This window comes from Gossypium hirsutum, chromosome A04, assembly GCF_007990345.1.
Source record: "Gossypium hirsutum isolate 1008001.06 chromosome A04, Gossypium_hirsutum_v2.1, whole genome shotgun sequence".
Lineage (NCBI taxonomy): Eukaryota > Viridiplantae > Streptophyta > Magnoliopsida > Malvales > Malvaceae > Gossypium > Gossypium hirsutum.
In genome coordinates, this window is record NC_053427.1 from 13,069,376 (window position 1) to 13,082,263 (window position 12,888).

A 12,888-nucleotide genomic window follows, 5' to 3' on the forward strand; every position below is an offset into this window, starting at 1 on the left:
CCAACAACCAGACCCCAAAATTCGAAACAATATTAACCTATTAACATGACTAAAGTAGCCTAAACCCCAAACTTTAAACCTTATACCCCAGACTCCTAAACCTTAAACCCTAAACACCCTAATACCCTAACCTTAAACCTACATCGTAAACCCTAAACTTTAAACTTTACACTGTAATCCAAAAATACTAAGCATTATATAATGAACCCTAATACCCTATACCTAAACCAAATATGATAAACTAAATATATAGTAACCTACATTACATAATGCATGGTTAAAACCCGAAAATCTGTTAAGATATTTTGCGGCACTTTCAACAAAGCGACACTAATTTTAGTATAAATTAAGACCAAAACGTTGCGTTTTGTTTATGGTAAGTCGCGGCGCTATCAACAAATCGCCGCTAATACTATGCTTTAGCGGCGTTTTACCGAAATCGCCACTAAATCAAGTATACATCAAGACCAAAACGATGCGTTTTGGTTCAGATACTTGGTGACGCTTTTATCCAAGCGCCGCTAATACTATGCTTTAACGGCGTTTCACTAAGCGCCACTAATTCTACTATACATCGAGGCCAAAATTATGCGTTTTGGTTAAGATATTTTGCTGCTATTAATATTCTTTAGCGGCGGTTTACCGTAAGCGCCACTAATTTTATATACATTAAGATCAAAACACTGCGTTTTTGTTAAGATATTTTGCGGCGCTAGCTACAAATCGCCGCTAATACTATGCTTTAACGGCGTTTCACTAAGCGCCACTAATTCTACTATACATCGAGGCCAAAATTATGCGTTTTGGTTAAGATATTTTGCGGCGCTTCTCACAAAGCGCCGCTATTAATATTCTTTAGCGGCGGTTTACCGTAAGCGCCACTAATTTTATATACATTAAGATCAAAACGCTGCGTTTTGTTAAGATATTTTGTGGCGCTAGCTACAAATCGCCGCTAATACTACTTTAGCGGCGTTTGACCATATGCGCCACTAGTTCTAGTATAAATCAAGACCAAAACGATGTGTTTCGCTTAAGATAGTTTGCGGCGCTTCCATAAAGCGTCGCTATTACTGTACTTTAACGGCGTTTTCCTATAAACGCCACTAATTCTAAGATACCTCAAGACCAAACTCTGCGTTTTGGTTAAGCTATTTTGCGGCGTTTCCAGAAAGCGCCGCTATTACTGTCCTTTAATGGCGTTTCGCGTAAACGCCACTACTTTTAAGATACATCAAGACGAAAACACAGCGTTTTGGTTAAGAGATTTCGCGGCGCATTGTGGTAAACGCCGCTAATGATGTTCTTTTATGGCGTTTAGGTCTTTGCGCCGCTAATGATCGGTTTTTAGCGGCGTTTTTCGTCCAAGCGCCACAAAATATGCCGCTAAAGACCTGTTTTGGTGTAGTGTTTGTATTTTAGTCCCTAACACATAGGAACACACATAGGAACACATTTAGTCTACCTATGTACATGCCATTTTAACTCAAACTATAGTATCTACTCTTGCAGCTCTTGGGGATGTGATGAGATGAGAGATCTCCTAGCCCGACTCTATCTCTTCGAGTCAACTATACCTACGCATTAAAATAAACGTGTTAAGCCGTAAAGGCTTAGTAAGCACGACAAGAATAAATAGGTAAATGAATCGTAACATATTGTTTTAAAACCATTCAATTTAATACATGCTTACACACATACTAAATTCATATAACTATATCTTGCTTTAACAAAATTTAACTTACCTTTGAAAGTTACTAAACTTACCTTAACACTTTGATGATTCACCATTGTTTACATTTCATATGTTTAGCACATAGTAGACTTTTATAGAATATACCGAATATACAAAACAAATACAGAGGTGCATTATTATGCACTAATGAACAATGAGCACCAAGATGCTATACAGATAGCACAAATGTGCTAAACGAAGAGTACTAATGTGCTAATAATCGGGGAGCGCGCTAAGGTCCCTTAATGGCGTGCCACCAATATCCTAGTTATTCTAAATTTCGTCTACTTGGGCATTAAAACTGAATTTCAAACATTTAAATACTTTACATAAGTATTTCGGAAAAGATTTCACATTTCTCCATCATCTACAATTTAGTCCCCATTTCACAAATCATAAATATCACACCTTTTTCATACATATACTTTTACCACAACATAATTACTTAGTGTTCAAACAAATATACCATTTCATATTCTCCCACCTATAATTTTCTTTACAAATTTCATAATTTCATAATCTAATCCCCTTTTTTTTATCTATTTACAAATATAAATATATATTTTACATTTTTAATCTAAGTAATTTCATATTACAATATAAGCATTTTGTTAGAATTAAGTGACCCGAATTCTTATTTAAATAAAATACGATGGAAAATAAAATAAAAGTAAAATCCATATATAACTAGACTTCTTTTATTTTATTTTAGATTAAGGTTTTTTAAACCTTATTAAACTCCATCTATTTTATATTGATTAGGATAAGGTGTTTCAATCCTACTAGAATATGGCTTTACGAGCCTATAAATAGACATAGTCTATTCCTCTTGTATTGATTCAAATTTTCGACATAGTGAATTTTCTTCTCCTCTACCCGTGGTTTTTTCCCGAAAGGGTTTCCACGTAAAATTTGTGTGTTCTTTATTTTATTTTATTTTTATTTCTCTTTTCTTTGCGATATATTGTCATTACCGATATTATATATTTTCTCAAATTGGTATCCGAGCTTCCGGGTTGTTCATCTCGATCACGGTAATGGTGTCTTTAAGTATGAAATTCCGCTATTGGATCGCAACACCAGATTTGCATTTTGGCAGATTAAGATGCAAGCAGTTCTCGCGCAGATGAATCTGGAGGATGCCCTGCTAGGGATAGATAAGATACCTTCGACATTAACAGATGAAGAGAAGAAGCGTAAGGATCGAAAGGCGTTAACACAATTACATCTGCATTTGTCCAATGAAATTTTACAGGATGTGGTGAAAGAGAAGACCACCGCTGCATTATGGAAGAGGCTAGAACAATTATGTATGTTGAAAACTTTAACAAGCAAGTTGCATATGAAGCAACGCCTTTATGCTCATCGTTGGAGGAAGGTGCGTCTGTACACGAAGACTTAATAGTGTTTAAAAAAATTCTCTCAAACTTGGAGGCCATAGAGGTTCTGTATGATAAGGAAGATCTAAGGTTGATTCTCCTTTGTTCGTTGCCCCTGTCTTATTCAACCTTTAGAGACACGATTTTATATAGCCGCGAGTCTCTCACAGTTGGTGAGGTTTATGATTCTTTGACCTTGTATGATAAGATGAAGCATCTTGTGGTTAAACTCGACTCTTAAGGAGAGGGTCTCATTATTCATAGGAGACAAGATTGGAATGCTGATATTGATCGTGGAAGGACACAGGAACGGAATCCTCACGGTAAATCTAAGGGTAGGTCAAAGACTTCAAACAGAGGTAAAACTTGTAACTTCTGCAAGAAGAAAGGGCACATTAAATCTGAGTGCTACAAGCTATAGAATAAGATTAAAAGAGAGGCTGCAAATCAAAAGGGAAAACAACCAGAAAATTCTGGTGAAGCTGATGTTGTAGAAGATTACAGCGATGGTGAACTTCTAGTTGCTTCTATCAATGATTCTAAAGTAAGCGAGGAGTGGATACTTGATTCAGGTTGCACCTTCCACATGAGTCCCAATCAGGATTGGTTTACAACTTACGAAACAGTGTCTGAAGTATTATCTTGATGGGAAATAATGCTTCATGTAAAACCGCAGGTGTTGGAACAATTAAAGTTAAGATGTTTGATGGAGTTGTCAGAATACTTAGTGACGTACGACATGTTCCAGAATTGAAAATAAATTTAATTTCATTGAGTACTCTTGATTCAAAAGGGTACAGATATACAGCTGAAAGTGGGGTTTTAAAGATTTCCAAAGGTTCCCTTGTTGTGATGAAAGGGCAGAGAAAAATTGCCAAGTTATATGTTTTGCAGGGTTCTACTGTTACTTGTGATGCAGCTGTCGCTTCCTCTTCCTTGTCAGATGATGATATTACTAAACTTTGGCATATGCACCTAGGGCATATGAGTGAGAATGGCATAGCAGAATTGAGCAAAAGAGGACTTCTTGATGGGCAAGGAATTTTGCAAACTGAATTTTTGTAAGCATTGTGTTTTTGGGAAGCAAAAGAGAGTTCGATTCACCAGAGGAATCCATAACACGAAGGGAATGTTGGAGTATATTCATTCTGATCTGTGGGGGCCATCCAGAGTGCCTTCGAGAGGTGGAGCTAATTATATGCTAACCTTTATTAATGATTTTTCCAGAAAATTTTGGGCGTTCTTTCTGAAGTAGAAAAGCGATGTGTTTTCTACATTTAAGTCTTAGAAAATTATGATTGAAAAACAGACGGGAAAACAAATAAAATACCTCTGCACAGACAATAGCTTAGAGTTCTATTCTGATGAGTTTAATAGATTGTGTAAGTTAGAAGGGATTGTGAGACACTTGACAGTTCGCGATACTCCATAGAAAAATGGCGTTGCAGAACGAATGAACAGAACAATCATGGAGAAGGTTCGATGTATGTTGTCAAATGCCAACTTACCAAAGTCATTTTGGGCAGAAGCAGCCTCTACTGCATGTTTTTTTATGTTGCCATTGAGAAAAAGACTCCACAAGAGGTATGGTCTGGGAATCTTGCTAATTATTCTGATTTAAAGATTTTTGGGTGTCCTGCGTATGCTCATGTTGATAATGAAAAATTGGAATCGAGATCCATTAAATGCGTTTTACTTGGTTATAAAGCTGGTGTAAAAGGGTATAAGTTATAGTGTCCTGAAAATAGAAAAGTTGTGATTAGCAGAGATGTTGTTTTTGATAAAACTGCTATGCTACCTAACTTATCTCTTAAAGAATCTTCTAATAAAGAAAATAAAAAATAGGTGGAGCATCAGATTAATACAGAGTCAACTCCTCAAGCCAGTACAAAAATTGAGAATAGAGTTGTTTCTTCACCACAATACTCTATCGCCAAAAACAGAACTAGAAGAGAAAATAAACCTCCAAAGAAGTATGTCGAAGCTGATTTAGTTACTTATGCTTTAAATATGGCTGAAGATATATATGCAAACCAAGAGCCATCTAATTATTTTGAGGCGGTTAGCTGTGAAGACTCAGAAAAATAGATGTTTGCTATGCAAGAGGAGATGGAATCACTTCACAAAAACAAAACATGGGATCTTGTGAAACTTCCTAAAGGTAAAAAGACTGTTTGTTGTAAATGAGTGTTTAAAAAAGAAAGAAGGGACTCTAGAAGTTGAATAACCTAGATATAAAGCAAGGCTTGTTGGAAAGGGTTACAGTCAAATTCCAGGAGTGGACTTCACAGATGTGTTCTCCACAGTTGTGAAGCATAGTTCGATTCCAGCTTTGCTTGGCATTGTGGCCATACATGATTTAGAGCTTGAGCAGTTAGATGTAAAAACTGCATTTTTGCATGGAGAACTTGAGGAGGATATTTACATGCAACAACCAGAGGGTTTTACAGTCTTAGAAAAAGAGGACTATGTTTGCTTGTTGAAAAAGTCCCTTTTACGGTTTGAAACAGTCACCAAGACAGTGGTACAAGAGGTTTGATTCATTTATGACTTCTCATGATTTCAAAAGAAATAGCTTTAACAGTTGTGTTTACTTTAAGAAAAACAATGATGGTTCTTTTGTGTATCTACTCCTTTATGTTGATGACATGTTGATAGCAGCAAAAGATAAAGGAGAGATAAGAAAGGTCAAAGCCCAACTAAGTGAAGAATTTGAGATGAAAGATTTGGGACCAGCAAAGAAGATACTTGGTATGAAAATTCTCAGAGATAGAAAAGTAAGTAAATTGTACCTAAGTCAGAAGGGGTATATTGAGAAAGTTCTCTGCAGGTTCAATATGAAAAGTGCTAAGCCTGTTAGTACTCATTTAGCAGCTCATTTTAGACTTTCATCGGTTTTGTCTCCACAATCAGATGATGAGATTGAGCACATGTCACACGTTCCATACTCTAGTGCAGTCAGTGCAGTTAGCAGATACATGACGAATCCCGGTAAAGAACATTGGAAAGTAGTTCAGTGGATTTTAAGATACTTACGAGGCACTACTGATGTTTGCTTACAGTTTGAAAGAACTAAAGATGGAGTCATAGGGTATGTTGATGCTGATTTTGCTAGAGACCTTGATAGAAGAAGATCTCTCACAGGTTACGTCTTTACAATCGAAGGTTGTACAATTAGTTGGAAAGCCACTTTGCAAACTACAGTCGCTTTGTCTACCACTAAAGCTGAGTACATGGCGATTACTGAGGCTTGTAAAGAAGCTATTTGGTTGAAGGGACTATTTAGTGAACTCAATGAAGACCTTCAAATCAGTACAGTATTTTGTGACAGTCAGAGTGCCATCTTCTTTACAAAAGATCAAATGTTTCACGAGAGAACAAAACACATTGATGTTCGGTATCATTTTGTTCGTGATATTATTGCTCGTGGTGATATTGTTGTGAGCAAAATTAGTACTCATGAAAATCCTGTAGATATAATGACTAAGTCACTTCCTATAACCAAGTTTGAGCATTGCTTAGACTTGGTTGGTGTTCATTGTTGAAGTTAAACCCTTAAGGGGTTTTATGGAAGAGGTGGAGAACTTGTTCATTGAAAGTTCGCGATGAAGAACTTGTTCATTGAGAATTTCTGTCAAGGTGGAGATTGTTAGAATTAAGTGACCCGAATTCTTATTTAAATAAAATACGATGGAAAATAAAATAAAAGTAAAATCCATATCGAACTAGACTTCTTTTATTTTATTTTAGAATAAGGTTTTTTAAACCTTATTAAACTCCATCTATTTTATATTGATTAGGATAAGGTGTTTCAATCCTACTATAATATGGCTTTACAAGCCTATAAATAGACATAGTCTATTTCTCTTGTATTGATTCAAATTTTTGACATAGCGAATTTTCTTCTCCTCTGCCTGTGGTTTTTTTCCCCGAAAGGGTTTCCACATAAAATTTGTGTGTTCTTTATTTTATTTTATTTTTATTTCTCTTTTCTTTGCTATATATTGTCATTAGCGATATTATATATTTTCTCACATTTAAATAAAAATAACTTAAAAATCTTGTAGTACTTATAAAAAAAGTTGAGATGAAATATCCTCTTCTCCCTTCACTCTTTAGCCTTCTCTTTCCCTTTTCCTTCAATTAGGTCCTCTCCTTTCTTTTCTTTCTCTTCAATTTTCATAACAAATATATAATATTTATATGTTAAAAACCACAATCAAGTGACTTTCCCATACTATTTAAAATAAATAAACATGTATGGTATGATAATTTCATCATCTCTTACCTTAGCTCTTTGAAAACTCAAAACCCTAACTCATACTTTTCTCTCTTTTAACCCATTTATGAAAGTTTTCTCATGAAATAAAGTTGTTCACTAGTCTTCTTTTTAGTTTTTACTAAAGAATTTCCAAAAAAAAAAGAAGGTTTGAAGTTTGAATGGTTCAACAATGGAGGAAGGACATGATGGGAAATAAAAGAGAAGTTGGATGGAAACTAGGAGAAAAAGAGACGAACTATAGCAAAATAGGTTTTTAGCGGCATTTTTAGTGGCGTTTGGACAAAAAATGACGCAAAAGTTATATATTAGTGGCGCTAATAGGAAAACGCCGCAAAAGGTCAAGCAGTAGCTGCATAAACGCCGTAAAAAAATAATTTTATTTAAGGGTTTAGGTTTTAAGATTTAATGTTTAAGGTTTAAGGTCTATGGCTTATGGTTTCAAGTTTAATGTTAAGTATGTTGGGTTTAGAGCTTAGTGTCTTAGAGTTTGGGGTTTGGGGTTTGAGGTTTGAGGTTTAGTGTATTGTAATTAGGGTCTTAGTGTTTAAGGTTTTAATGGTCAGGGTATTAGGGTTTAAGGGTTAGGGATTTTGATAAAAGTGATAAAAAAATAAAGTTATTTTAGGGTTTAGGTAAGCAATAAGGTTCTTTTTTTAATTACTTTTATACTTTGTAATATATATAGGGTTTAGGGTTTAGGATGTATGATTCAGGGTTTAGGATTTAGGGTATATGATTTAGGGTTTAGGGTATAGTGTTTAGACTTTAGGGTTTAGAGATAAAATTTGAGAAGTTAAATTTTATAAAAAATCAATTTGGATAAATTCTATTAGCTTCACAAAAAATTAAACTCGTGGACACAAACTCTTCGTAAGGAAGTTTGGTTTCATTTTTTTATTATTTTCGTACACAATTATAAAATTTTACAAATTAAATATATTGTTTGAAACAAAACAAAATTAATTTAAAGGAATTTAAGAAATAATTAAACTATAAAAATTTATTACTATCAAAGGCGCAAAATAAAAAAAACATTTTACTTTAAACAAAACGGCGCCGTTTCTATAGTGGTATTAGCGGCGCTAGGTGAAAAACGCCGCCATAGATCAGGATGACCCCGAGGATATTACTGACGATATCCCTTCTTTTCATGAGAACCCACCTTCTTTGCCATCGCCAAGTCACAGACCAACTCATGCGGCTGCTTCATTGACAGAAATTTTTGACCACCTGGCTCGATTCGAGCAATATTGCACTCAACGATTCGACAGCATAGAGGCTACTCTACAGCAGATTTGCCAGCATTTCCACATCTCGCCTTCAGCACCATCACCTCACGATCCAGATGCCGATGAGGACTTTTGAGTCCATTTATTTTCACTTTGTTTTTCTTTTCCTTTTGTTTTATTTTTTTATTTTCATTTTTCATGTTCTAAAAGACTTTTATTAGCATATTTTGAACCTCTTAATTTTATGGCTATTCCTTTATGAGTAACCATAACAACCCCATCAATATAACTCCTTAAAACATTACTGGTGATATCGCAGTTTCAAAAGGTTCAGTCGATTGGTGCTACTCAGGAATATACAAACAATCCTATGGGGAAAGATAATCCACGACTATCATGTCCTGCTCGATCACGACCATAGCCACCACGAACCGACCACCAAGATAACCTCTTCGCTTGGCGCTGTGATTGTGGAACCCAACCTCTACCACCACCTTCACCTCTGCCTCGTTCCACATGCACTTCATTCACAATGTCTATAAACCCGCTTTCGCTATTCCAAGGACTACATCCAAATTCAGGGCAGTCGCTTTTCCCCCTCTTTTATGATATTATGCTTATATTGTTATTATCTATCTTTGTAGATTGAGAACAATATACATCTTAAGTGTGGGGAGGTTATGATATTATGATTATCAGAAAATCCCTGAATTATATATTGTTCTCAAATAATTTCCTCATATTACTATTAGAATAAATTTTGATTGATTTATGACTTTTATTGATATGTTTCGGATTAAAACGTAGGTAATTATGCATTGATTATTTAAACTTGAGGACAATAGAGAATCTAGCATGATAAGTTGAAATTTTGAGAATTAAAATTTCTAAGTTGTTTCCTTGAATTGATGTATTCTCTTAAAGTTTTGAATTCACAGGATTGATATCAAATACCCATAATTTTCATGAGATTTTGAGCCTTTTAGAGCATATATCTTTCTTGCTCACTTTTATTGATGATTATGAGTGAGTCAATACTGATTTGTTATTCTAAAACTTGCAGCGATTATAAATGTCGAGACCACACCTTTGATTTGATATACTAAGATGATGAAGGCACTTAGGTTTTAACCCACTTACTCCATAAAAAGCCTACCCACATAATTAACTTTTAGTGGACCCCTTTAAGCCTTAAACATCATTTCTTGATTTCCCTTTAATGATAACCCACAACTTAACCTTTTTTTATTCGTTAAGAATTTTTCCTTTTTTATTGACTCCCTTTTTTATCGAGATTTAATTTGATTAGTTACCTAACTATGTTCATTCATTTCAGTTGCTGAATTATTCCTTATTATGTACTTTCCATTATTATACTTGTTCTTATTCCTAAAAAAAACGTATATTTATATTCATATAATTATATATTGTTATAAAGAGCTTGGATAAGTTAAAGTTATTATATTGAGAAAAAGCTCACTTCATTAGTTTTGGATAGTTTTAATTCTGGCACTTGTTTGTAATTCAGTAATTAGCTTTATTTTTCTAAGTTTGGCAATTTATTAAATTAATCTCGATTCTAACCCTCTTTTTCAGCCTTTATCCACACCTTAAACCCAAGCCCCATTACAACCTTGTTAAAGACCTTTTGATTTGTGTATCATCTCATTTATAGTGGTGGAGATTTGATTTTCATGCAACCCTATGGTAATAGCTTTTCATGTTTAACTATTGAGTGTTTAATTATTGACTCTTAAACACTTTGAGTGATTTGCGTGAATCTTTAGTGAGGATGTCAACCCTTGTCGATTTGGAATTAAAGGTAATTACTTAGATAAATATGGGTTCCTACGATTTTATGATTAAAATACTCAACTTGGATTGTTTGAGACTTTTAATGTTCTTTTAACTGAATTCTCAATGTATAATTATCTGTGGATTATTTCGAACACATTTTTTATAAGAATTATAAGTTGAGAAGAATGCATTTTAATTGTGAGTTGAGGATTTTGCTTGAGGACAAGCAAATGCTTAAGTGTGGGGATATTTGATAAACCTCAAATGTAACATATTTTAATCCCATGCTTGGCATATTTTCGAATGATTTATCATAAGATTCAGTGAATTTGATGCTTCTAATCCTTTAATTTCATATTTTATATCCAGATGATCATAGGAAAGCGAAAAGTGCAAGAAAAAGGCCAAAAACAGACAATAGGTTATTTCAATGTTGCACACTGCCCAGATACTTCTACACAGGTAATCCACATGCCCGTGTGAGACACACGAGAAGACCACACGTCCGTGTGTCATGGCGGTGTCGACTTAAAACCATATCAAAATTGCACACAGCCTGAGCACCATCACACGGGAGTGCCACACGGCCGTGTCCCTATCGAGACCTATTTTAATTCTACTCAGAAAAGGCTAATTTTAGGCTATTTTGGGCATTCCAAAGTCTATTTAAACACATAAAAAGAGGATCAAAGGGGGCACAGAGAGTAGAAGGTAGAAAATACTCGAAGACAGCCATTGGAATCAGCTCGAAAGCAGGATTTACTTCAAGACTGAAGATCTCCATTCAATTTCTACTGAAGTTTTTGGGTTTCTTTATGTTTTGTTATTTTCTCAATTTTGAGATGTTTTCCCCCATTGTTATGAACTAAATTCCTTAAATACCTAGGGCTAATCTTATTATCTTTTGAATTATATGATAAATACTTGTTCTTATTCTTAATTATGAGTTTTAATCCATGCTTTAATATTCTAAGATATTAATTCAGGTTTTGATGTGCTTATTCAGTGGAGCAAAAGTCCTTGTTTAATAGTAGATCTTCTATAATTAAGCGGAGTTGCATGCAATCCTAGAGATAGGACGACATAAATCTGTCAGATTAGAGTCAAATATAATAAGGGAATCTATAGATCAAGTTAATGCGACAATAGGGGTTTTAATTAGAAAGAGATTTCAATTAATCAACCCAGAGTCAGTTATTTTTAGTCTCGAGAGAGATATTAACATAGGCTAGGGATTTCTACGGATTAAGTCAAGTGAATAAATCGTCTAATTCAAAAGTAATAAGTGAAGTCTAAGTGTATTCTTCCTTGCGTATTGTCTTCTCCATCGGTTTTTCAAAAAAAATATTTTCCAACTTTTATTTCTGTCGCGTTATTAGTTAATTAGATAGTTAATCTTAGTTTAAAAATATCCCTTTAATTCTTAGGCTAGATAATAAAAAGATAGTAATTACTAGTACTTTTAGTCCTTGTGGATATGATATTTCCAGTCTCACCATAACTATACTATTGTTCGATAAGTGCGCTTGCCCTAGTCAAATTTTTAGTTAGTTTAGAGACTATTAGTGACCCAAGTTAGAGAGTTACACGGGCTGGAACACAGTCGTGTGTCCTTACTTCGAATGTCTACATGGCCCTATGACCCCTGCACTATGAACAATTTCATCTTTTTCCTTAAGGTTCAAAATGTTTCAGAATTAGTCCCGAATCGATTCTAATGTATTTCTTGGGCCTTGAGGGCTCGAATAAGGGACAATATGCATGTGTTTGAATGAAATTTCTATGAATTATGAAATTTTTTGAATCGAATGTTTTTAGTTACGATTTTACGAGAACGTTTCATAATCCTATTCCAGCGACAGATATGGGTTAGGGGTGTTACAAGAAATATCATCTTCTTCCTTAAATTCTCACCATCCACCATTTCTAAACAACTGAGAAAGCTTCAAACCCATTTAGTGCATTTTACCATTATTGCATTTAAGTCCCTAAGTCATTTTTCTTTGGATTTTTTATAAATTTATGATTATGGGAACTTGATTTAGCTAGACCATGTGTCAGTTTGTTCAATTGTTGAAACTTTATCAAGTTTTCATTGTTGAGAAATTGATGAATTAAGCTTGAAATTGATAGGAATTAAGTTTAGATTATGATAAGGACTAAATTGTAAATCTTATTAAGTTTGGTTGTTAATTTTGTAATATTAGGGGCCAAATTGAATAAATTAAAAATCTATTATGAAATTATGTTAGGAATAGAAAGTATAGGGTCCCTAATGAAAGAATGTAAAATCAAATTTTAATTCGATGCTAAATATAAAAAGATATGCATATCCCGAGTTTAGAGACTAAATTGAATAAAATACTAAATATGCTTGACTTTGTATTTAAATGTGAATTGGTTGAAAATTGGTATTGTTTATCTATTGTATTATCGTGCGTAGCTAAAGATGAGATCGAGCAATCG